The 26,050-nt window shown below is 41.1% G+C and overlaps 1 protein-coding gene across 1 annotated transcript in view; it reads right to left on the bottom strand.

The window, feature by feature from the left end:
- The window catches only part of gpc1b (glypican 1b), a 75,215-nt gene that overhangs the window by 47,680 nt on the left and 1,485 nt on the right, over positions 1–26,050 (bottom strand). The gene's annotated exons all lie outside the window — the stretch shown is intronic.

The raw sequence follows: 26,050 nt of genomic DNA, 5'->3' as shown, positions 1-26,050 counted from the left end.
CAGGCTTTGGAAACAGAACTAGACTGAATTTTAGATTTACATTTGTCAAGTGGACACCAAATACATGTTAATGTCCCTCCACGTATGCTAGATGTGTATATAGGCAACATGCTTGTGAACAAATTCACATTATCATCTCCATTAAGTTATGACAAATCCCCATCACTACACACCAAGGCCTGATGTAATGTTTAGAGATTGCTAACTTTGCCTGACTAGCAGCCAAAAACAGCCACAAAAGTGTTCAATATTATACTGAAACAAAAGCATGCAAGTCTCTTTGAAGCCTTAAACATTAAAGATCCATCATTCAGTCAGATGACTTAACAATTGGATATAAAATTGCAATCTAATAATGCCCTGCCAGTTGATAAATGATTACACAGTTCATCTTCTCAGCAGTATTGTAAGGGAGTTGCAGCCACAGCTGTTACCAGTCAGGACCTTTGACTCTCGTGAGCTCCCCGCTTTGATCTCACCCTCTTTCTCACAGAAATTGCACAATGCACAATATACAGAACAGTGCAGTTTGTGCATTGTGCAAAATCACATTCTTATCTCCAAATCTCACAGAGTGCATCCAACAAAATACAGAGTGAGAGATATACCGTTCTTCATAGAGAGGTGAATAACAATAATAATGATAATAATTAAACCACTTAGACCTCCTGCATTTACATAATGTCAGCTAAGATTGATGCCTCCAGCTTCCACTCCACAGAAAAAATTAACTCTCATTCGTTGGATAGAAATGAACAGAAATCCATTTTTAATAGAATACAAATGGCACACGTGATGGGAGTCTTGAATGTAATTCTACTATTTAATCCGGCTCTTTTCTCTCTGCTGCCATAGCACAAAGGCCCTCGCAAAAAAGCCATCAATCATCGGCACTTAACAGACGGGCACACACCCCTGCCACTCCCATCCAACCGTTGTCAAAGCCAGATTGAAAGGTTGTCGAATGCTCAATCAGATCTTCTTTAATCCTCGATAATGAGTCAGATAAGTATTAAATGTTGGGTGATCTGATTATAGATCAGTACATATCTCTGCATCAGATCAGATCAAAGCACAGACAAGTCTCTCAGTCCATCCCTTAGTTCACTCATCTCTCCCTCCCTCCCTCCCTCCCTCCCTCCCTCCACCCACCCCCGTTCCTTCCTTCGCCTCTGGCTTGGAATCTGGGCTTCCAAAGAGCAGATCCACACTTGCCCAGATCCTCAAACACTGGCATGTTTTATTTATGGCTGGGGCTAGAAACCTTGGGGGGTTTCTCTTATCTGTATTATTTGCCATTTGTCTACATTTTAAATCAAGACAAAAAAGTATAATCATCTGTCATTTTGTGGCATTATTGGTTTGATGGGAATTAAATTGCACAACTTACTGGTTATGTAGTGAGGTTTCTTCTTTGTAGACTGCGTTTAAGCATTAAAATAAACAATCTAGCTTTGATCTGATCAATTAACAAAGAACCAGCAGGAGCACTTTTATCAGTGAACCATAAGACAGAGACGTGTATTTCAGCGTGTGTTCCCGTTAACTGACAATCAGACGCATTATGGCTGTGGGCTTCAATGATTGTTCTCAAACAATCATAAGTCTCATAACCACTGAGTCATATTAAAAGCCAGATCTGAAACAGGGGCTGACATGGGAACTAGCGCTGTACAAGGAAAGCCCTGTCTTGGCGATGTTTGTGTGTGTGTGTGTGTGTGTGTGTGTGTGTGTGTGTGTGTGTGTGTGTGTGTGTGTGTGTGTCTGTGTGTGTGTGCGCGCATGGTGGGCATGCCAAGCTGTCTATTTTGAAGTCAGGTCAGAACAAGCTAGCACTTCAGGCCTCACTCAGTCACTGTGAGTCAGTGAAATGTCTCGACAACAGACACGGATAACTGGCAAACAAACAGAAACATGAAAGTCACATGGCAAATGGGTTGCAAGTAAACAGAATGGAAGACATTTTCTAGATAGGCAGGCAGGTAGGCAGAGAGACAACAAGCAAAGACTGATGGAGACGATAGTCAACACATACACAAACAGACCAAGATGAAGACGCTTAGAGAATGTCAGAACTATTAAGTCTGTGGTTGCTGTTGTCCTTCACGCCTCCAACCAGCCTGTTCTCTCAGCAAACCACAATGACAATATCACAGCGCACCACATCCGCGACAGTAGCTCATTTCAAAAACCAGGCCACCGAATCTTTGTTCTATGTAGGCCACCGTCGCTGATGTCACAAACTTCTCCTGTCTGATGCAAAACAGTGTGGGCCTTGACCATTTACCAATAATGACTAAAGAACCACAGGCCCCAGCTGTGCCTGTTGGAGAAAAAAAGGGCTTTATGGGAAGCTTAGTCACTTTCAGGATCTTAGTGGTGCACCAAAAATAATATAATAATAAAGTATTTAGATACAAAGCGAAGCATCATATATTTCTTGGCATTTGATTTTGCCTACATTGAAAACAACTTGTTAACAAGGAACACATATTGGAATCAAACAACAAATTACAGTACAAATCCTGTTCGCTCATTTTTGACTTACTGGTACCACACATTACATAGTAGCATTACAGTACAGTACGCAGTACATACGGACATACAATACAGTACATTGTCATCACTCCAAAACCTTGTCTGATAACCATCCCTTGAGTTTTAGCATAATGGTAAATTGGCTAAATGCCTATTTAACGGAGATAGTTAAATCCATACTTGGTTATTTTAGGCAATTAGCTTTCCGCTACATTATATATATTTTATGCATTATTTATGCATCTAGCATTGCACTTCAAATTGAATGTACGAGTGCAAAACCTTTGACTGCCACTTGCTTGCTGTATGACTGTTTGGAAGATGCATAATTACTGCCAACTAAAAATGACCCACTGTTATCGCTGTGGGGAAGGAGCTAACCCTGTACTGTGCATTTTAAATTATTTACGTGTTAAATTAAACATTAAATTCAAGGGGAACTATGCCGTTTTTTTTTAGCTTAATTTACCTTAACTGAACAGCTTTGGAGTCATTGGAATGGTTATCTGACTTTTTTTGGGTTGAATGGTGGCCGTCTCGCTTTCCCCTAGTGCCTGTGAGCGGAAAAACCACCCTTGCAACTTTGGGCCGTTGTTGCTGCCGGCCTCAGAGTCAGGAAGTATTGTGTGATATCAGGTCTCGCGATGTAACAAATTGCTTCACGGCACTGCACACATACACGCCGCTACACGCCCCCATCTAGGAACCGGCTATCTATACCGGCGAGCTATAAGAACAAGGTAGCGATGGAGTTTCTCACACTATCGTCACGGCTGAGCCGGCAAAAAAGAAGCAGAAAGCTAGGAAAGCATTGTCGGAGGAACAGAGAAAGAGGAAACGGCAGACTGACCGAGCGAGGAGTCAGATATGAGTAAACATCGGACCTGCGTTTTCAGAATGGCGAGAACTGAAATAAACAGAGGCCTGCAAATCCGATGCTGACCTGGCGTTCTTGCTGTTGCACTTGTAAGTATCTTTGATCAGAAACTTTATCTGCCACAGAGTTTTCTTGTCAGCTTGATGTTGGCAAACGCAAGTTTCTTCTGCTCCGACAGCGTTCTAAGGCCATTGTAGGAAAAAAGAATAATGTTACGGACCCGGGAGAGAAGGGTAATATTTCGAGAAAAACCTCAGTGGACATTGCTCCGTGCGTTCGCCGGCTTCTTTGAAAACAAATGCACATGACTAGAGGGAGAAGATGGGAGGGGGGAGAGTCGCCAATGAGTTTTTACGACAATGTTGCCAAATATCTATTCCGAAGCCGAAAACTAAGCTATACTGTATGTGAAATGTTGACTCTACTATAGCTGCAGTGTTTGCACTGAAGTATAGTGTCCAGTAGCTATGCTGGTTGGCCTTGATGACCTTACAAAAGCTTTCACGGTGGTGTAATAGTCTTTGACTGGAAACAACAATAACGTCCTTTCCTGGAAGAGGGTCCCCTTGATCTCTATCAAACTAGGAGATAAAAAAAAAAAAAATTGACTTTCACACATTTCACTGCTGATAGCCAAAATTCCAAATACTGCTGAATTTATCATGGGTTAGTACTTGTTAGCGTGACAGGGCAAGGCTGACTGGTCACACAATGACCCTTCAAGTGCTGGAACAAGCTTAATGATGTAAAAAAAAAAAAAAAATCATTAGTTCTCTCTCTGCTGACATTTATGTGCAGATTATGTGCAGTTTGAGAATTTATGTTTCACACAGCACAGTCCAAGCATTCTTCGCAGATAGATCAGCGACAACCACAGCAAATTACTCTTCACCATAGCTGCAAGGGAAATTACATCCAGAAGGGCTTGGAACTGATGTACAACTCTGATGCTAAAAGGTCAGACTAGAATGTCAGAGGAAGAGGAGAAGATATGTGTTCTACGCCAAAGACTGCATGATTTTACTCTACTTGTGATTTACATTTAAATAGCGTAGGTAGGGAATATTGCTGGAAACTGAAGATCAGATGTGTGTGCACATTATAGAAATATTAGTGCTATTTGGCTATAATCTACAATTATTTCCCTTAACAAAGACACACAGCCACTCTGGTGTTAAGAATTTTCACAGACAGGCTTTTAAGACTTTAGAATTCAAAATGTTGGCATATTGCCCATGTGGGAGCAGCTTTATTGCAGCGCTCTGACAGGTAAATGCACAAGATGTGTAAAGGAATGTTTGTGTCTTTCACTCGCTACGCCTCTGTCTAATCCCCCTTTCAGTCCAGGCCTGAAAGAGGGCTTTTCATGGGTTCTTCTTTGAAAAAAAAAAAAAAAGAAAACCTAAATGCTTGTCAAATCGGTACTCCTGAACTTGGAAGTGCAGCAGTTCTTTGCTTCTCGCCTTCCTCTTGTCCTGCTTTCTGTCTGCCTCTGTCGTGCTCTCATTCCTTCACTCACTCGCTCTGTCATACACTCGTGTGTTTCCTCTCAGAGCTCACGTGCCTGTTGATTTCAAAAGTTTCAGATGTTTACAAGTCACTTGTCACAATTTCTTGGTTTTCTGCCTAGCGATGCTTTAAAGGAACACGCCAACTTATTGGGACTTTAACTTATCCACCGTAACCCCCAGAGTTAGACAACTCGACACATACCCTTCTCATCTCCGTGCGTGTTGTGACTCTGTCTGACGCCCCCAGCGCTAGCTTAGCCTAGCACAGATCCTGGAGGTAACCGGCTCCAACTAGCCTACTGCTCCGAATAAGTGACAAAATAACGCCAACATGTTCCTATTTACGTGTTGTGATTTGTATAGTCACAGGGTGTACAAAGAACAAGGTCATATGAGACACAGCCGTCTTCTAACCGTATATAAACTGGGAACTATATTCTCAGAAAGGCGAAGCACTGCTACTTCTGCTACTTGGGCGGAGTGATTTGCCATCAGCACCTGAAGCCCTGTGGTGAGGAGCAGAGAGTTCGCCTGGAATTCGCTCAGAGTTGGAGTAGAGTCAACAATTACTACACAGTAAAAGCATAGTGACCTTGTTTTTTGTACACGCTGTGACTATACAAATCACAACATGTAAACAGGAACATGTTGGCGTTATTTTGTCACTTATTGGGAGCAGTAGGCTAGTTGGAACCGGTTACCTCCAGGATCCGTGCTAGGCTTAGCGAGCAGTGGAGCCGTCAGACAGAGTTACAACACGCACAGAGATGAGAAGGGTATGGACTTGTCTTACTCTGGGGGTTACGGTGAATAAGCTAAAGTCCCAATAAGTCGGCGTCTTCCTTTAAACATGGAGTTTGAAACTCTGTTGTTAGTCTTTTATCACTTTAACAAACATCAGATTTTCTCAAACATCCCTTTTTTTAGTTTGTTCTTTGTCAAGACGTCTGACTTTCTCTTCTTTTCAACTTTGACTCCTCGTTCTTGTTATCATCAAAACCTTCCCACCTGCGGTGTTACATCTGAGAGACTGTGTTCAGTCTGCAGATTAGATGCTGGGTCTGATGAGAAACACGGCATTTCATCATTTGGTGCAAAAAAAAAAAAGAAGAGATGATATTGTGCTGATGGCTCCGATGCACTGGCAGTTGTGTTTGCTCATTTTCCTTTTTGATAGGACCATTGACATCTGTTTTCAGCGTGAAGTCAAACTTTAAATTCTGTTTAATTGAAGTGGATGATGATTGTTAAACCTTTGACCTGCTGGCCCTTGAAAAAAAGGTTCACATAACTATCAAATTAGAAAACATAGCAAGCCATGTAAGCACTGGTGTCAGATCAGCTGACATATCATTTCAACAAGGGTCAGATTTAAAGAGGCAGCAATCTTATCTCATCTCATCTTGCCAACACATTAAATTAAATGTCCTTCTCTGTGGTGCTGTCCAAATATAAAAAAAAAAATGGTATGACTTCCCCTTTCCCCCGCGCTGCTGAAATGCACCAGAGTAAGTGAGACAAAGCTTCTCCACTGTCCCCCCTCACTGGAAATGGTCATTAGGAAGAGCTGGGCTGTGCTGAAAGGCTAGATGGTTATCCTGCTAGAGAGAGATGAAGGCAAATGAGGAGGGGGAGAGAGCTGAGAGCAAGGCCACAGGGAGAAGGATAGGGCACTGGCTTTTGCTGAAAGGCTAGATGGTTATCCCTCCAGCCTGGGAGGGAGGGGGAGAAGTTGAGAGTAGAAAAAGAAATTGAGAATTTACAGAGTATAGGGGCAGGTAGAGAGAGAGAGAGAGAGAGAGAGAGAGAGAGAGAGAGAGAGAGAGAGAGAGAGAGAGAATAAAACAGAGAAAAGGACTGGAGGGCTCGCCGTGGTTATCTATGCCACTCCTCTGCGACTCGGGTCTTATCTGTGGTCCAGACGCCAGCCAAAAACAGACACAGGATGGCTTTGAGTCAGCAGCATCACTGCACAACCTCCAGGCTAATGGTACACGGAGACATGAGCTACGGAATTTGCAGAGGTGGCATCTTTATTGGAATGTGAGCCTATTATTCATTTTATCAGTCCTTAAAAGGTCTTAAGAGGAAAATCTGTTCATTATACGCATGCATTCTTCTTCATTATTGTCCCCATAATCAGAATAATTAGTTTTAATGGCCAAGCTATTGCACAGATTTGGTGGATAATAAGAAAATATTAGCTCTTCGTATGACATATGACATGACTTCAACTGTTTCATTTATAGGAATAGTTCAAAACTTTGGGATTTACGCTTTCTTGCAGAGCGTTAGATGATGCAGATTGATATCACTCTCATGTCTGTAGGACAAATATAAATCTGCTGCTAGCAGCCAGTTAGCTTAGCGTATTGCAAAGACAGGACACAGTCAGGACAGGAACTACGCTTTCCCAGAGTTTCCAGTCTTGGAAGCTTGAAAAGCTAACTGGCTTCTGGTGGTAGCTACATATTTAGCATCGTGCACGCATGGCATCGTCTCATCTGATCTCTCAGGAAAAACATCCTTTGATGATGTAGGAATATTAAACCAAGTATGGAGGTGCTAAACTATTCAGTGTTACTAGAATAACACTTTTAAATCTGCTCTTGATGAGAAAGTGGGGAAGTGCAAAGATGCTAACATGGTAATGTGCTCTCTTTTACTTGTTTTGGTTCAAACTCTGGCAGCTGCATTGTGTACAAGCTGAAGTCTTCCTACTGAGTTCTTAGTCCAGTTGAATGACTGGATCTTTGTTGCAGCTGCAAAGTGGATGCGTACCTCTGACATATAACCCTCTTCGAACTACTTATTAAAATACATATTATTCACACAGAAGGCAGTCCAATGTACAGCAGCTCCTCCTGCAGGATAGATTTCCACCACCTGCTCTTCCCACTCCTCCTCATCCAGCTGTGTGAAGGTGTTATAAATGCTCTGAGGAGAACCATTGGACTGAAGCCAGCACTTCCCTGACATCATGTAGCCTTTCCCTACATCCCAGCCACCTACAAAGCCCAGCATTGTGTGGGCCAGCCCGTGGCCTCCACCCACACCCGTCACACCTCCCAGATCCCGCTGCACTGGCATCAGTCAACGGACAAAAGGGCACTTTTAATTAACTTCAAATCTGTCAGCTACCACTGAGCCATGCCAAAGCAGACATGTCAGATCCTGCCCCATTTGATCTTTATGGGGATTTTCCTCCCAAAATGTAAAGCGCAAAAAGCCAACATAGAAAACTAGCAGATATTTACACAAGTAGCAAACAGACGTCATGAGATACAAGTCCCCTTTCATCTTTTACATGCACACACCCTTGTGCAGTTATACAACAGGTTTGTGTGTGTGTGTGTGTGTGTGTGTGTGTGTGTGTGTGTGTGTGTGTGTGTGTGTGTGTGTGTGTGCGTGCATGCGTGTGTGCATGTCTGTGTCTGAGGTATTGTGTACAGTAAGCTTCTAAGCTACATGCCCTGACTAGAGAGGAATGGGTCTAACAGATCTTATCGCTGAAACTGAAACTCAAAAGGACGAACAGGCCAAGCTGTTAACCCCGTATTTACAACTGCTAATCTAAAACATGGTTTTTAAAATCTGTCTAGATGTTAGATTTTATTTTGATCTAAACACTTTTTTTTTTTTTTTTTTTTAAATGAAGACCAACTATGGTAAATGTTGTTTATGGACAAATCGTACAAATTGTTATAGAAAACAAAGGAAGTCTGGGATGCTATGATGATACAAGCTTCAGTTCATATAATATGCCAGATTTGGGGGTGGAAAAAAGCTTTGACAGTATAATAATAATATCTCTTTTGTGCTTTAAAATAGGAAAGAAAGTAAAGGTACAGGTCTACGGTAACTTGTTTTAGTGTTTGGTCCTGTGCTACCACTGTATTAACCTTAATGTATGGAGTTATTTTTATTACCCCCTGTCACTGGAGGTGAAAATTTAATAAAGTGAGCTTGGAAACAACCTTTTCTACTAATTACATGTCTCCTTGGCTTTGCAAGTGTGAATCGCAAGCCAGGTCGAGATTTCAAGCCTCAAGCAGAAAATTAGGACGAAAAGGAGAACTTCACCTTAACTCAGAGAGAAACATCGGCTATCTAACAGCTGGCTGAACACGAAAAAAATATTCCATGGTATGAAGAGCAGGTTTCTTTTCACCTGCAGTGTTTTAAAAAAAAAAAGGGAAAAAAAAAAGAGAGAGAGAGAGAGAGAGAGAGAGAGAGAGAGAGAGAGAGAGAGAGAGAGAGAGAGGGAAGATATGGGGTGTTTCTTTTGTAGCAGACCAAGCTTATTTCAGAGAGTAAAGACACTGAACATCAAAGCCTGCTTTGGGCTAGATATAATGGAAGAGAAAAGAGGGTGGAGAGGCAGGGAGAACTGACAGCCAATGGTCACTCACTACCAAGAAAGACAGAGAACGAGTGAAAGACAAAAGGAAAAAAGAAGGACCAAAGAAAGTGATGGTCCTTTTATTTCAGAGAAAGGAACATGAACTTGACAAAGTCCTGTTAAGGAGGCTGTCTCCAGACAGCACGCTAGGTTTCCTTTACAGACTACAATAATAACTACAGGGGTAGTCGCCAGTTAACTGCCAGGGCAGATGTCTGTATCACCAAATACTGCTGCAGTACATGACCAAGTGCTACAGGCTGGTTTAACTACAAGGACAGACCTGCTCATAAAAGCAGGTATCTCCTCCATGTTGTTTCACACACACACACACACACACACACACACACACACACAGTAACTGCATACAGACTGCAGAAACACCTTGAGGTACAATAAAAATCTTAAACCGCGACAGATTCTGTTTGCTAAACAAGACAGAGACAATATAATTCTGACAAGAAGACAGACGAGCCTCTGAAGCCTCTACACGAGGACACACAGAGGCACAACGCACGGCCTTGTATTTCATTCATACATTTCATCTATCCCGACCGAAAAAAAAGAAAAATCATTAAATACTAACGGGTTTATGCGGACGCTGGGAGAGCAGAGTTGTGTTTGTAGACAGGCTACGACTGTGCCAATCCCAGGGAACTCAATTAGAGGAGATGGGGATCTAATCCGCGAGTAAACATTCGCTGGCCAGAGTAGAGCCGCAGTTTCCTTGGCTTTCTTTCATTTTCTTGCTTTGTTTATCTGTGATTTGCCACCTCTGCTACAGAGGAGGGGAGATCTCGACGAGGATACTCTACTTCCTGACTAGAATGAACCACAGTTAAACACCAGCATTTTAACCCTGTGCTGGGTTTGCAATTGATGATGCCTTAAAGTCGCTAACTAATTGTGCAAATCCTTTTACTGATACAGAAATGATAGAGAGAACAAAAAACAGATGAAAAGATGATTTCCTCAACACAAAAAACATCATGGTTTCATTATTAAACGTAAATTAATCTCGCCGGGATAAAAATCTTTAAAAACAAATCTGACTGCAAGAGTGATAGAAGGCACAATACATCGGCACAAGACGCAGGTATAATATGCAGAATTTTACTAAAAACTATGTATAGACTAATACAAAAGTAGTTCCTCTCAATCATCACTCATGGCCCACTAGAAGTGCGGTGGTGTCTGTATCTAAGACCCTGCCCTCCGCCTGTATTTTTTTCTTTTATTATTTTGCTGTGTGCGGGACGTTTATGGGCATCAGCAAAGAGCCTTTTGGCCACACGTGGCCACGTGGGCGTGTTGCCCCCAACCAATAACAGCGTCAGGGTGTGCAGCTTAAACTAGAATTTCAATTTGATTGACTTGCTTTACCAAGTCCAAAATGTACATGTGGAATATGAGGGAAATTACTCCTTGTGCCATGACAAAAAAAAGGTATCGCTTCCATTATTTTGGGAAAAAAAACCTCATCATTTTGGTATAACAAAGAGAGTAACATGTTAATAGAAATCTCTATTTGAGTATACACCATCTCCAGAGATGCCAGTGTTGGCTTCTTTATTGCTTCTAGCATAAAACATGGCAGTGCTTTCTGTTTTAATCTAACTACACAAATGCATAAAGAAGACTGTTGTATACATTTCAGTAAAGCATTGATCAAATTGATCAACTTCTGCTCTGGGGGCAATAAGTGAAAGCAAAAAACACTTACTGTTTAGGGAAGCCATATCTTAATGCTAAACTAACACAGTATCCATTTGTATTTCACTGTGGTAATAAATCAGACGCATGGGACATAATTAGTTAACTTAACTGCCTGTGTACAATTTGAACAGCAAGACTCCACTTTCACTCTCATGGCTCCCATGACAGTAGGTGGAAAAAAAAAATAATCAAATAACAATGGAAGTGTGAGCATGGTCTATGGAGAAGAGTATTTATAGCAGTGTAATAGTGCATTAGGCACTGTGTTCCCAAGAGAGAAGGGGCCTGGCTACAATTTGCAAAATGGGTAATGTGTGTGGGAACAGTTAAAGCAGCCTCTTCTAACAACTGCTGCGTATCATTTAGCTACAGAAGAGCCGGTAGGCCGTCACATAGAATAACTTTATATGCCTGTTAGAGGGAAGAAAACTGAGAGTAAGCGAGCAAAGTGCTTTTAGAAAAGGTAACAATATGATAAAAGGGTGGGGGGGCGGATATTGCAGCTTGACAGTTAACGCATCTCAGATCTTAGAAGAACCTCAGGAGGGGCTGAAGTGCTTTCCTATCACAATGGAGCGATTGTCAGAGATACATTTAGCATCCGTTCAAGTTATACTGGTACTTTAGAAAAAGCGTGAAGTCAACAGTCAGGAAAACCTGTGTTTCCACAGTATGCTATGGAAAAAGTGTTTTTTTGGTCTGCCCATGTACCCTCACTAACATAGGCAGATAACAAAATGGCCATAGGATGCACACAGTATAGGGCTGGAACAACTATAATTTGCGGATTGTCAGAAAATGATTCATCAACAATTTTGAAAGTCAAGTAATCTTTTAAAACATTATCAAAGAATCTCATACGTTTGCTGGTTCTTACTTTATCAATCAAGAAATTAATCAACAGATCAATCGATATTGAAAATAATTGGTTATTAATTCGATGCAGCCATACAAATTTGTGAATTGGACTTTCACAAGCAAATCGTCAAGTTTGTTATCAACATCAACATGTGATCAGCAAATGTTTGATAGGTTTGCTTACTCAAAGATTTTATCCGATAATTTATCTGATTATCTGATAAATTTCTCTTTGTGAACTAATTATTCTTTGACTCATCATTTTAGCCCTTAACAAAATGCTTCAAAACATATACACCGTATCCTGCATACTACACCAGAAAAAGTATTTCATGCAATCCATATCAACTGCATAATGTCACCACATAACTGTCTTAGAAAGCGGCAAAAACATACAACTAACCACTCCTTTTCATCTTAGTAACATGCTTTCTTGAAACCAATGTTTAGTTGTTTTATCAGGCCTAGATGGGGTTGAAGCATATTTGGTATGCTCAGTGAGTACAGAAAATGGAAAACTGAGGGCCAGCAAGTGCAATTGTGTGTGTGTGTGTGTGTGTGTGTGTGTGTGTGTGTGTGTGTGTGTGTGTGTGTGTGTGTGTGTGTGTCACAGCATACTGTCCCGTTCCAGAGGTCCTCTCACCCTTCAGCTCTACCCCTGCCCAGCTAGCAGTGGAAAAACAGACAATGGCGAATGATTTAAGTTCCCGTCACCTCAATGTCACAGCCCAGTCTGCCACGGCCCGACTGCCTCGGTACCCTGCAGGTACACATCTCTGCCTCACACAGTGATTCAGAGGACCTGAGCAGTGCTCCATTGCCAATCAGATGTATTGCTCTCCTACTCATCCACCCAGCAGACACTACCATTAATAACAATTTGATCTCATTCCATCGGCTGCTAAAGATAGAAAGATAATAATTGAGTCAGTTATAAGAAATTGAGGGGAGGGATATTTGGAGAAGCAATTTGTGATTGATTTTAATTTAACGAGTATGCCGTGTTGAAACTTGAATAAACATGCGCACGCACACACACACACACACACACACAAACACACACACACACACATCTATTTAAGTATTGGTTGAATGACCTGAGTCAAAGCAGTCAGAGGAGACAGCAGAATCGGCACTGTGTCCAAGGCATAAACAACAGTTATTGACGTCACCCAAAATCAACAGTGCAAGGGCCTGAGAAAGACAGACAGCCAATTTATATAACAATGTGAAAAAAGAGGGGCTTTGCGATGAGCGCGACAGCTGTGCTTAATCACAGGAACTAAGCCAAGAGAGATGTGAAGGGACACAGAAGGCCTGAAAGAAGGTGAAGAAAGCTGGAGGGAGGAAGAGAGCGCTCCAGGGAAAAGAGGAAGATGGGATATAAGACTGTTGAAAGGGAACAAAGTCGCAACTCTCAAACCCATATATTTCAAACACTGAGAGCCTGAAAAAGGGATGGAAGATTTAAGAAGAGAAGGGCTGTTGCACGGAGAGTTCAACCCTGTGAGCGCAAAACTCTCTTGACAAAACACCCCACATATGAAGCATGAAAGCTTCGATGCTTCTCTTTTTGCATCCCCACCACCCTGCAAAGAGGGGTACATCTTCCAGAACCGAGACAGGGAAAGGAAGTTGTTGTTCCCCTCAATCGACCCACTGTAGTTTCAATGCAGCAGTGTGCTTTTCTTTTCTTACCTCTATTCCATGGGAAAGATCATCAATTCTAAAAAAAAAAAAAAAAAAAAAAAATGCTACAGGATGAGAGACCTAAAATGTGTGTTTCAAAGTTTTTTTAAAGATCATTACTTTTTGATATGGTAATATCAAGTTTGAAAATGAAATCAAGACATTTCTGTTACGTATTCTACACTACAAATCCTCCCGTGAAGAGACCTACACCAGATCTACTTTCCTTGGTTCAGTCCATCCTGTCCTCTAGACCCTGGCCATTCATCAGCAGGCATCACAAGACCCGAGCCATTCATCCTGAGCCTCACAGTCTGCCCAACAGGATTTGTGATTCAATTTGACTGAGTGATGTCCTGCCCCCGACCCACCCCCAGGGCCAGAACTAAGGCTACTGGGGTTTGCTGGGAAAGTAGGGTGCAGGGAACAGTGACACACAGGAGACAAGATTTTGAAAATACTGCACTGACTGTGATATAAGTACTGTACTGTACACTGAAAAAAAATGAAGAGCAAGCTTAGACTTAATGTTGTTTGGTGGGAGGAGGAGTAGCAACAGTAAAAGTAATTATGCTGAGGTGAAACGCAGATAAAGCAAGACCCAGGAAAACAAAGTGTTGAGGTAAGTTACTATTGCTTTATAAGCCCTACGCATCATCTCTGTCCCTCACTTTATCTCAGCAGGGAGGTAGCAAGAGCATGAAAGATTTAAAGAGAAGGCTTTTAGTTTAAACCAGAGCCTGGCCCGAAGACTCACACTCAGACACAGGATAGAGAAGACAGATACTGGGCTATCTCTGAAAAAGCTTACTCTTACTATATATATATATATATATATATATATATATATATATATATATACATATACTGTATAATATCGATAGAGTTCCTGGGTAAAAACTATAACATCCAAACACATAGACAGTTGCTAACACCTAGTATGCCTCAGGCCCAAAAAACTCCATCTAATATAACACTGTTGAGTCTAGGGTTGCACGATATGAGGAAAATATGCGATAACGTTGTTGAACATAGCAATAACGACACTTACTTGCGATAAATAAACAGATATTAAAGTGTACTCGGTTCTGCTTTTCTGCTGCTTTCAGTATTCTGCTAAAATACAACAAATTGCTTGTTGAATTTAAAACAAATGAAAAGAAATCATTACCAACATTACGTATTACAACAAATTGAAGATTGAATTGAATGGCACCACTAAAAAAAGAATGACAGTTACATTTTTAAAGTACAGTTTTCTACTGATATTTTGCGATATGTCACAGCCTATCGCGATGTGGTTTTTGCATGAGTTGATACGGTGATGATGATAATAATAATAATAATAATAATAGAAAAAGTATATATTATGCAGCCCTAGTTGAGTTCACAGTTGAAATACAGTGTTGCTAGATGCTGCACGTACTATATCACCTTGTGCAAGTGCAGCTAAAACACATTTAAACATGTATAAGGAGTTAAAACATGCACTGCCAACAATAATGTTGGCCATCCTGCAGATCTGCACTGTTGTGTTCAGTGAGCGGATCAACATTTGGTCTCAGGTAGGTTGACGTGGAGAGCGTTCACGGTAAAAGCTTTCGTATTTCCCCACCAGCTATTATCGAGTTGAGCTTGAATGAAGCAGCATCCAACAATTTCATTGAATTGCCTATAATTATACTGTAGCTCTCGTTGATTGGCATACTCCCAGTATATGTATCCAGCATGCGCAACTATGTACTACATGTACTCCTGCACAAGACAGCAGCTCGTTGCTGTAAATAACATGTTCTTAGTCACCTTGTCTGGTGGAATAACAGTTGAATAATCAAATGATAAACATTATGTAAAACACGTCTCATGTGCATACAGGCATGCAGAAACAGCACAGTAGAGCAATGCAACAAGACACTCACACAGATGAACAACATTTTTACATAGTATATGTTCAAATACACACACTAAATATAAACACATTATATGCATTAGAAACACACAAGGCAGTCAGCCATGCGCTAAGCTTGAGTTGACGGAGTTCATTCGGAAGATGTAAAATATTTATGAGGGAAGACTGCAGGGTAGGAAGAAGAGATGAAAATAGTGAGGGAGTAACGGAGGGATAGCAAATAACGAGACAAATGAAATGATGACAAGCGAGCCCTCTGTTACGGCTGAGAGGAAGAAATGCAAGCTAAATAAGTCATTGTCATTTCAAGTTCATTAGCTCACTGCATGCCATCCCCTCCTGGGAGGACGGAGAGACGGGGGAAAGGTATATTTGTACAGTAGCAAAAAAAAACTGAGCTTATGTACAATGGAATATAAACTCATATTGAAGATTGCTTTATGAGTTTTAAGCTTGTATTTTTAATATTCCCTTTTCTACACAAGAAAACTCAGCGATTACACTTTTTTAATGGCAAATCCTTCATTGTAGCCTTTCCAGTTCCATAAACACGGCTATCTATAATTCAGTCAATTGCTGCAATAAATGTGTAGCCAAAAACAGTCACAAATGTATCAAGAAATGTTAAGTTACAAACCAAATTGTACATGTTAAAACAACATTTCCTTACTTTTCGATTATTCTTCCATATTTTTAGGTAGACAAAAGAGCTCACAAAAGTGAGTACACCTCTCACATTTTAGTAAATATTTCATTCTATCTTTTAATGGGACAACACTGAAGAAATTACACTTTGCTACAATGTAAAGTATTAAGTGTACAGCTTGTATAACAGTGTAAATGTGATGTCCCCTCAAAATAACTCAACATACAGCCATTAATGTCTAAACCGCTGGCAACAAAAGTCAGTACACCCCTCTGTTAAATTCCCATAGAGGCAGGCAGATTTTTATTTTTTAAAGGCCAGTTATTTCATTGATCCAGGATACTATTCATCCTGATAAAGTTCCCTTGGCCTTTGGAATTAAAATAGCCCCACATCATCACATACCCTTCACCATACCTACAGATTGGCATGGGGTACTTTTCATAAAATCATCTCATTAATGACATTAATGGCTGTGTTTTGAGTTATTTTGAGGGGACAGCACATTTACACTGGTATACAAGCTGTACACTTAATACTTTACATTGTAGCAAAGTGTAATTTCTTCAGTGTTGCCCCATTAAAAGATATAATGAAATATTTACAAAAATGTGAGGGGTGTACTCACTGTTGTGAGATACTGTATATACAGAAATTGTACCAGCACCTTGCTATTAATTGGTTTAAATGTATGTGGAGGACATACATTTAGGATGTAAAGAAGTGTTATCTATAGATGGTTTCCAGAAATGGACACATTAAAAAACAGACTAGATTTAGTGAAAGGGGCTGCTAAAGAGAAAGTGGAAAAAGTAAAACATAATAAGGATTTAGGTAATAAAAAGCTAATCCTGTACCAGCAAACAGGATGACAATTGACAGTAATTACATATTGCCCCTGTAATTATGAGCTTTCTTTGTGCGCCCCTCTTTTCATAAGGCCTTATTCCTCTGGTCATTCCCGCTCCTCCATCTTCAGTCAGTCACTCTACCTCCCGATCTAAATAGCCAAGCGTGGTCAAGCCGAATAAGCAAACCACCATTAAGTACATGGGGCTTTCCTCAGCCACAAATAACTATGAGAAATGATGTCACATAAAACCAGATCTCACTATCTAATTACAGAAAAATGTGCTTAGAAAGCACCAAATCCAACAGGAGATGAGAGTTGGAGTGGACTCAGAGAGAACGGACGAAAACTGCTTCGCCACAAACTGGGAGAGAGAGATATAAAGAGGCTGCAGTGCACAGCTCGAACAACCAATTTGGGTATTCTGGTTGCTAAAAGAACTAATGTTATGGGGGACCAAGGATCTCTGCCATTTAAGCCAATTATACAGTGGAGATCCTGAAAATGTACCGGATGGAGAGGAAGAGATGCAGTAGGATCACAGAGCACTAAAGCCTGGAAAACTGTGCTTGCTAGGCCTCCAGGAAACCAATAAAACAACACACAGATTTCACTGTAATTACATTTAAACTGAGAAAAAAAGGAAGTTGGGGGGACGGTTAAAGTGAGTGTGAGAAAATGGATTTCCACAGGAAGATTTGAAAAGAAAACTGGACAACAGGATGCTCCATAATTTTACAGTATTATTTTAAATCACACAGAGGCAACATTTTAAGAACTTATTTATCTTATTACCACACTTCTCTCCCAAGGCCCAGAAGACAGAGGAGTCCCTGGGTGCCATCATGTGTAGCTCTATAAACAATGAAGATTTCATAGATTTCAAACATATGTTTTTGTTGTTCAGGCTATAAAATGGGTGGCTAACTAAAATATGGAGTCATAAAAATTACAGACAAGTACCAGAAACAAACTAACAATGTCTTTGGAGAGCATCTGTGAGCATGCAGTAAATTTCACATGAAGAATTAATGAATTCCCAACTTACTTTGTAGGAGTAGATAGGGGAAGAATGACATATAAAGCCTCAAAGGCAGGAACGACTTAGGGAGAGAAAACGAGGGGAGAAAATAATTACGATAATGGAAACTAGTGTGAAACAGTTTATCTCGATGAGAGAAAACCTTCAGGAAATTATGAACGCCAAGTAACAATAAAGCAAAATAACTATTGTGTGGAGCCACACGCCTGGAGCGACTAAAAAACGAAATCCTCCAAAATGACCAATTTAAAAAGAGGGATCTGTCAGAGAGCGGCAGATTGGATGAAGATGAAGCGAAAGTGGCAACCGTTCTGTAACCCAAGTGTGGAAACATGTTTGTAGTTTGGAAGAGATTGTGGAGAATAATGTTAACTCCTCTGGGGAGATAGGAGGGGAAACTGGAGACAAAGAAGATATTCACAAGTCTTGAAACACCTGTGATATCTGCCTCACACCCACATGCAGAAACACATACGCCAACGGGCTTGATAACTTGTAGTCCAGTTTTTGCACAGCTAATCCTGCAACGTTTTATTCTGCAGATGTGAGCTGTAGTGTTTTTTTTAATAAAAAAACAATGTGTGGAAGAAAGGGCCACTGTTGAACAGAGCCGAACAGAAATGATTGCTTATCAAAGGGAAGTGTGTAGTTGAAGGATGTGTGTACTACTGCGCCTGTGTGTCCTATCTTTATTAAATCTGTTTTGTGTGCGCCAGGCATTTGAGCAGCTAGCTGCTGGACACGTTTTAGGCATTCAACATTTAGACGACACCTTACTGATTTTATAATCTATTCCAATCTTTTTATATACAGGCCCAATCTCCAATCTCTCCCATATGTGAGAGATAGGAGCCTGAAGGTAGTCTCCATCAGAGAATATCCATCTATTTTGGCAATTATATCCGAGAGCTGGATAAGAAGATGGGGAAACGTTAAAAAAGAAAGAAAAAAAGACATTGGTGAGCAAATGTAGTCGCTGCACACAAACTGCTTCAATCATTGAAGACATGACATTTTCCAGTCGTAATGCCCCAGAATCAGCTGAAAACAAAGTAAAAACAAAATAAAAACTTGTCCATTATTTGATTAGATTATTGACGGGAATTTAATCTACAACTAGTTTGACAATCAATTAATAATCAGAATGATTTGTCAAGCATAATGCATAATATTTGCTGATTCTTTTGAATAACGGTATTTTTGAGTATATAGGTGTTGCTTTTCTCTGCTTTATTTCATTTTTAATCAAATATATTCAAGTTTTGGTCTATTGGCCAGACAATTCACATCTTATTTACCTACATATTTTTATTATCAGAATCAATGACATTTAAGGAATACCCAACCCCATATCCGGAATTTGTTGCCATAGTGCCAGAGCCACAGGATTTCCCAACAAATACTCCAGTCCACAGCTGCACACAGTGCGTATGTGTTGATGTTGGGCGTGTCACCATGTAAAAGTCATACTGCGTGCCCTCACATAATATGGTAGTAGGCGTCTTGGTTTGGGTCTGTACCATCTGTCAAGCAGCGGGAGGGCAAGAGGAGAGGTAGCTGGAGCAGAAGCGAAGCCCCACTGAGAGCTAAAGCCAGTTCCTTGTCACTTCAAATACTCCCCTAGTGTACAGAAAGCACTGCTAGAGGGAACATGAGCAACAACAGCTTGCCATCATGGCACACGTATATGCATTTACATAACTGACGAAAGGGCAAAACAAAAAACACTGGCAATCATGCACACACAAACTTTGCACACAATCCAATCCAAATGTATGACAATGACAGCAAATGGAAAGGAAGTGGTTCAATAACATTCAAACTATGGCTTTAGAAGTCATGCACACACATCTGTGCCACACACACAAATGTGTGGTGCAGAGAGACAGTGAAGGGGCTTGCTGTGACGAGGGAATAATTCTCCTTTGACACAACCAATTCCTCTGAAGACAAAAGAGGAGTCATACACCAACACACTGCAGCTCTCAGAGGAACAACAACACATGTCCCCCCCACTACCACACACACACACACACACACACACACACACACACACACACACACACACACACGCCTGTTGCAGTGACACTGCATACCCCTGTGGTGACATAAAAAGACTGGCCTATGCTGTCATCTGTGTGTGTGTGTGTGTGTGTGTGTGTGTGTGTGTGTGTGTGTGTGTGTGTGTGTGTGTGTGTGTGTGTGTGTGTGTGCGTGTGTGTGTGTGCCAAAGGAGGGGTGTACGTGTGAGCTCCTACTCTCACATTAGACAAGTGACAGGGAACAAAAGACACGAGGAGTGCGAGAAGAGAGAAAAGAGAAAAAATAGAGGGGTGGCAGCAGCTGAAGTGCATGCTGGTCAGAGAAAAGGCAGCTGATACTGTAGTCGCTAAGGTACTGTATTCCATTGTATTCTAAAAGGCAATGTCTCTTGGGCCTCAATTTCCTGCCTTTTACACTGAGGTAAATTGCTGTAGTGTTTTAAATTAAACATAGGAAATAGAAAGGAAAATAGTGACGTGTTTGTCAGCTCTTACGTCTTTCTGTCAAAAAATGAGCGACTATTTCCTTGACTTGTGCTTTTTAAAGGAAATAGGATTTTGAAATTGTAGAGTGGCCTTAAATTGTCTGCTCAAAATTGATTTAAATTAAGACAACGACTACTATCGTCCTCACTCAAAAAACAACTAAGAGTGGAGTATGTGAAAAGGTTTCTCCGTCCTTGTTCACACACTAAGAAGAGTTCAGAGCGACTAAACCTGTTTGGACAGACTGTCCTCCAGATTTCCATGTAGGTTTCTAACAGGCCTGCGACTGAAAACGATTACATAAAGAAATGCAGAACAGAGCACGTTTTTAAATGGGGCCTTTTAAGCTCCATCTTTGTGTTGTTTTTTCCTACAGTACATTCAGCCCATCATAGGGCGGAGCAGGGACTAGAAAAAAACCAAGCAGACCAGGGCAGCCCAAGTTAACAGTGAGCAGTCCATCGGCCTGCTCTATCCCCCCCTCTCTCTCTCTCTCTCTCTCTCTCTTTGGTGAACATCAAACACACTGTGGTCTGTTTCATGCTCCCTGCAGACCATTATGGCTTAATGCTTCAAGAGGCTTCTTACTGACTTCAGCGTTTTAACAACTCTAGCATATTCAGTTGGTAGGCAAACACACGTACGCAGAGAGACATGCACGCTCACAGAAAGGCATAAACAGGCACAGACAGGAGCCCAGATGCAGGGATTCACACACTTTAACTGCAGGAGTGTTATGGGCCTGCACACTGTGATACAGAAACAACTGTTGCTTTTGCTTTAATCTGTAGAGGAAGACCAACAGATGCATGGGACTTTATGCTGACATTAACCTTCAAATAAGCGCTGGCACTCTTATCTCCAAGACGGTTTTAATTAGTTCCATTCACAAAGGCAGCAAAGTGTAATTCAGTGCGATCAATTAGCTATCCACCACATGGAAAATAAGAACACCACATCAGCAGGGTTATTAATGGGATGGAGATAAGGCTTCTGTCCAGAATGCCCACAATGACAACACTGCAAGCTTATCTCAACACACACACAGTATTTACTATTTATGGTTAGGTTTGGTCTGTCCCTTTATCTGTCAAGAGTCCTTTTCAAAAATGGAATACGTAACGTTGCTGGCTTTATGCTTTTAAGTAATGTGCTTTTGTCAGTCGGACATACAGTAGATGTGCAATTTGCAAATGTTGTTATGGCTTTAGAGTTTTGTTAAATAAGCATTAAATCATCCATGCGGCTGGCCTGAATGAAAATGTCTGACGGTTTGTGGAGGTAGACCATTTTTATTTTCTTTGTGCATAACAGATGATAATTAAGTGACTCATTTATTACAGTGCTTTTCTTTTTGCTCCTATTCTTCCTCTTTCTGATTTAGCCTGACAGTAATGACATTCAGACTTTTGCCATATTGGAAGTGTTAGGAAAATCCTATGACGTCTGAGCTTGTGATATTGCTTTTTACATAAACATGACCTGGGCAGGGGTGTCCTGGTGCCCTAGGTTCACATCCAGTTGGGGACTTTTTTAACATGCCTCCCTGAACTGAGACACAGATTAAGTCTCATGCTCGCTATTATGAAGTGTCCAACAATTTAGCTCAGAGACACTGTTAACAATGCTATGCCAGTACTAGAATGTTACTAAATAATTGATAACACTGTGAATATATTTTTTATAATCCTAACTGGCATTGGAGTACATTGCTGAGGGGAAAAGAACGAGGTGCCACCGCAGGTCAAGCAGCCTCACAGGGGAGCCGGAGGGTTAAGCTTACAGCAACTGGTGGTAGATATAGAGATAGTGTAAAACTATGTCCGCAGAGATTAAGAGCTTTAATACATACAACATTGTACATGGTTTGCATTTTACTCTGGACCATGAAGACTCAAGTAGCCATTTGGATTGCAGATTATGCAGATTCTGAGACCACTGGCGGTGAAATAAAAAGTCAAATGAGTAAGACTCCTTCATATCTTTGCTGTTTTGTTGTTGGTTTTGCAGCCTCTGCCTGACTGGCCAGCTATGTTTTATTCTGGCAGTGGACTCCTAGCTCCATTTAACCTCCTGCCGGAAAGTATTGAAGGGGGCAGCAAACCCACTAGCAGCCATTATCTTATCATTACCCACAGTCAAAGAGGTGAGAGAGTTGCCCGGGGAGATTTCCTACCCAGTGTGCGAAAACCCATGCTCTGTTTTAGCTACAATGCTGCTATTACTGTATACTGTACATTCCAAGACTCGTACCCAAATTCACAGTCAAGCTGCTGAGTTCAAAACATTCCCATACTTTTTTGTGCTGTGGGCTACCATACTGATCAGCCCATGTTTCCAGCCACAAGCCCGTCTTTAGTCAACAACAGTTCCTAGCAAGCCTGGTGAGCAGCAATCCCACTGTATCATTAGCCAAACACTGGTTAGAGATGACACTTCAGAGCATGGGGCGACTCACACAGTCAGCCTGTAGCAACCAGCAATCAACAACACAAATACAGCATGGGAAAAGCCAGTGCCGTAGCAAAATGTTACCAGCCTTCGTGCAGATGTCTCATGCAGCTTGTCTCTTTGTATAGACTTATATGTCATTGAGCATCTCGCACTCATTGGCTGCCAGCTGCTTTCAAAGAGCGTCTGGCGCCTCTCCCTTTAAGAGCCGACGAGAGAGAAAGAGAGAGAGAGAGAGAAACAGAGAGATGAAGAATGTCATCCCCTGAAAGACAAAAAGATTTGTCATCAAGACTGTAATGATGGGGTGGGAGAGGGAGGGGGCAGTGCGGGGAGGAGACAGATGAGCCTCATAAAAATCAATCATCCATGTTTTAGTAAATACCAACAAAAAAAGTTGTTTCCAAAACTGATTACACTGGACGGAGTTAAACTAGCATCATCACACTTGATGACTTGCGAACCATCGCTTTTCGTTTCTGCTCAACTGATGCTGTTCCCATGGTCCAGTAAACACAGCTTTAACACAATAACAAACAGCATACCCTTAACTCAATAGCTTTCTCCCACGTGTCTTTTTCTCTAGGGCAAATTACTTAAGGACGGGGGACTATCCAGTCTGTTATATGAGGCGTATCCATGTGAAAACAATATATAGGAATCTTATTCTGCTGCTGACTGAGCATAATCAGACAGGAACTATGATATGGGATGGGGGTGTTAAGCTGTGTAAAACTAAAAACTAAAAACACACGTACCTAATTCAAATGTAAAGAGCAGATGTATAAAAGTCTTTAAAACTCAAACACTTTGAATTTAATGAGAACAAAACATCAAATGAGTTCAGGAGCATATTACTTGCAGACCTTGTTGAGACTTCAATTGCATATGCTGTCATGTTTGATTATACACGTTTGTGCGTCTGGAAATTAACTTTAATATTAAGTTCAGAAGTATATTTGCAACCTTATGTGTCAAAGGATTTAATCTCGTACAGTATATTGTGCAGCAGCATTGAAAAACATTTGAAAAGTGCTGCGACTGGACATCATTTTTAGACTTGGGGATGCAGTCATCTCTCATTGTCCTCCCATACTGAATCGGGCTGATGTTCTCAGCATGTCACCTTGAGTCAGGGCCAGCCAATATATTAAGTTGATCAAGCTCTGGTGTCACAGCAGGAAATATCCTTCTGTAAATGTCAGGGATCATGCACAACATTCAGGTGGCTGATAATTTGGAGGCATAAATTAAAGCTTTCATATTTTACTAAGGTGTTTAATATTCCAGACTGGATGAGCGGTTATTTATGCTTGAGAGCCAAGAGACAGGGACATGAGGAGAAATATTGTCAAAGCAAAATCTCCCCTTTCCTCTCTCTCTTATTCTGTCTCACATCCATCCACTGCTGCATCTCTCTTTTTCTCTCTCAGCTCTCTTTCTATCTATCCCTTCCTGGCACTCAGTGTCTGTCCCACTCCCTTATTATTTCTCTTACCCGAGACTTAAGTAAGCTCCACACCATTGATTGAAACAAGAGGAATAGGTGGTGTCATGACAAGACAGATTTTTATCTGTAAAGTATTATGGATTACAGACATTTGGAAGAAAAGAAGAGTTTTAAGGGGCCGGGGCTGGCGTTAATTCTGTCAAATGATTTATTCAGTATGGTCCATCAATTAAATTAGAAGTGTCCAGTTACTAGTTGGCCCTCACAACCTTATGATGTATGGCGTGATGACATGAGCTAACAGTTTCATCACATTACCGCCCCACCCTCAAATCTTATAATCTCTCCTATCCTATCAGCGTAATCACTAGGAAAGATCTACTGTATGCCTTTGCATCGGATATCATGTTCCTCATAAGCCCACTCTCACAGTAAAGCTCCTTTAAGGCATCTTAGTAGCAGCTTTAGATAATCACGAGGAGAACACCTCAAATCTGTAGGGCAAAACCCACTTCACGTTATAAACATGCCATTTCTGTCACGACACAATGTTCTTTCTGCAACCGTGCCATGCTGTGTGAGAGCCCGAATGTGTTCAGAAAATAGAGCAGTTTCTAATATAGGATCATTATGAGAGTGTGTGACCTTTAGGTACCTACTGCTGAGAGTCACCCTTGTATTTCTCAGAGCCATTCGGCCTGTGCTAATGGACATCGCTGTCTTCGCATGGGAGAAGAGTTTATCTACTGTCACAGTAGTGTGGCACGCTGTGGAAAATGAATTGGACAACATAGAGAAGGTAACTGACGAAGAGTCTAGAGGGGCTTTTTCGAGGGAAAGGGTTATGCTATCAGGTTGGGAGGGACTGTGGCAATGTTACAGTCAGAATCATTGAGCACGTCCACGCTTTATTGTTAAGAAAAGACTGTAGATTACTTCAAATGTGTACTGTTGTATAGTGTTGTACTTTGGAAAACAGTTCTATACATTCACTAATTTGACAGTTTTGGGACAATGTCAAAAAAATATGTGAGTTTAAAACTATTTAAAAAAAATGGATTTTATATTGTTTTAATCTGTGCACAGAAAAGTGGTTGTGTAAGCATCTCAGTCTCCTGTCTTGTCCATGCATGTATGATGCTGTAACTGTAGAACCTAAAATTGCAGTAACTGTGTGTGTGTGTGTGTGTGTGTGTGTGTGTGTGTGTGTGTGTGTGTGTGTGTGTGTGTGTGTGTGTGTGTGTGTGTGTGTGTAGGATCATGTGTGTGTGTTCATGTGAGTGAAAACGTTGCACTGAATTCCAGAGGAGGCACACGTGTAATCATCTGAACTGCAGAGGGGCTTGTGACTGTCTGACATCAGACCATGAATGACACAGTGAACAACGTTATATCACATCTGGGTGGGTACAGCACATGGTCAAGTGACTATAAGGAAGAATCCCATACACAAAGACCAGACAGCTTAAAGAAGGGGAAAGATTAGGGAGTGTCTTCAGGCTTAGCAGCTTAGTTTAGAGTTCTGGTTCTAGGGAAACTGAGAAATGAGAACAGAAACAGAGTTGCTGTTCCTGCATCTGTGT

The sequence above is a fragment of the Perca flavescens genome, chromosome 12 (assembly GCF_004354835.1).
Source record: "Perca flavescens isolate YP-PL-M2 chromosome 12, PFLA_1.0, whole genome shotgun sequence".
In the NCBI taxonomy this organism is placed as follows: domain Eukaryota; kingdom Metazoa; phylum Chordata; class Actinopteri; order Perciformes; family Percidae; genus Perca; species Perca flavescens.
Note: the sequence above shows the minus strand (reverse complement) of the source record. Positions and strands in the feature narration are given on the sequence as shown.